Raw genomic sequence first — 1,870 nt, 5'->3', positions numbered from 1 at the left:
TGGGCTGGGCTGGGCTCGCCCAACCCAGCATATAAATTAGTGACTGGGCTCAGTTTAGCCCCACAGGAGCTGGGCTGAGCCCAGCCGGCCCATCCGGTCACTGGCCCAAACCAGTGGCTGGCTGGGCAATCAGCTGATGCACGCGTGAAGCAACTTCACGCGTGCATCAACAGTGCGAAGGTAATTGCGAAGGTAATTAAGTTACCTTCGCACTGTTCAAATGTTAATTTGAACGCAGGAGCAAACTACAGAGGAGAGTAGGTATACCTGTTTATGGAGCGTGCGAAGGAGGCTGCAACGTTGAAAAGGGCTCGACTTCTTTCTGTTGATGGTGATAGAGGATAGGGTTCCTCCGCCGGTGATTTTCTCCTTTTTTGTTCGGTTTCTAGGACCCTCTGTTCTGTTTTTTTGGTTCGTTCCTCTGTTTCGGGTTTTCTGTTCTTGATTCTCTCTTTTTCTGCTGTTGGGTGTTGTTCTTCTTTGTTTTTTTGTGGAATTTTTCTGGGTTCTTTTCTGCTCTGCTCGGTAATTCTTGGGCTGTTCTTTGGTATTTTTCGGGTTTCCTTTTTTTCTTCCTCCTCCTCACGCCTGGTTTTCTTCTCCCTTTTATAGAGAAATTGGCTCTGCCCCAGTCCTGTCTTTGCAGGACTGTGTTATGGAATCCTTGAACGAGATTATTGGCAACAGATGTTATCCAAGATCGGGTTTGTTGCAGATTATCAGCTCCCCTGCTGAATCGGAAACTTCCCTATTGACTCGGGATGGAGAAGACATGGCAACAACAGCGTTTTGGCTGGAAACGGGAGTTTTCAATTTGACCCCTGGGCTTTGGAAATTCGATAATTGGACCCCTTAATCAATTAAAATTCCTTTTAATTTTTTTTGGTTAATTTCAATTAGATCCCTAAATTGATACGTTATTTACACAACAGTCCTGAATTTCTGAACTATTCAATTTAGTCCTTGAACTTTACTTTTTTGATAATTTCTCTAAACAACCTCCAAACTTTGGTATTTTTTCAATTAAACCCCTGATTCTTTTAATTAATTAAATCAAAATTTAATTAAGTCCTCAAACTCATTAATTCCTCAATTTCTTTTAATTTAATTAATTAACTTAATCCCAAGCTCAATTAAATATCAAAATTTATTAATTCTCCAATTAAACCCTTGATTTAATTAATTAAACTAGTCAAGAGTTTAATTAAATATTTAAACTTTCCAATCATGTTTTCATTAACTCAAATTGTAATTCATTCTTCATTTACTTTTTATTTTATCAACAAGCTTTAGTAAATAAAAAAAAATCAAAAATTTGGTTATGACAGTTGCCCCCTCTTTATAACATTTACTATGCAACGATATAAGAAAATTTCATTTTCTTTTAGCTTTGTGTAGTAAATTTATAAAGAAAATTAGATACAGAAAGAAATTTTTTTTTTTATATATAGAGTCTTGAAAACCTCAAAAAAACAGTAGATTGACATGACTTTTATAGAGAGAACAAGACATCTGGAAGACGACCCACTTTTTTTTGTTTTTTTTTTAAAATGGATCAAATTGCTTTGGGCAACCTACCCAGTGATAAAAGAGACGCGAAGAATTTCATAAGTGGTTTATTTGTTCCAGGCGACCTGCCCGATGAAGAATAAAAATACAAAGATTTTTTTTTTGTGATGGTAAGTTGTAATGGGTTACCTGCCTAGTATAAGGTGGTATATTGTGATGGGTTACCTACCCAGATGGTCACATTGTAATGGGTCACCTGCCCAGATGGTATATTATAATGGGTTACCTACCCAGATGGTCACATTGTAATGGGTCACCTGCCCAGATGGTATATTGTATGGGTTACCGACCCAGATGGTCA

The sequence above is a fragment of the Populus euphratica genome, unplaced genomic scaffold, assembly GCF_000495115.2.
Source record: "Populus euphratica unplaced genomic scaffold, PopEup_1.0 scaffold673.1, whole genome shotgun sequence".
Classification (NCBI taxonomy): domain Eukaryota; kingdom Viridiplantae; phylum Streptophyta; class Magnoliopsida; order Malpighiales; family Salicaceae; genus Populus; species Populus euphratica.
The sequence above is the reverse complement of the archived record's forward strand: the minus strand, read 5'-3'. Positions refer to the sequence as shown.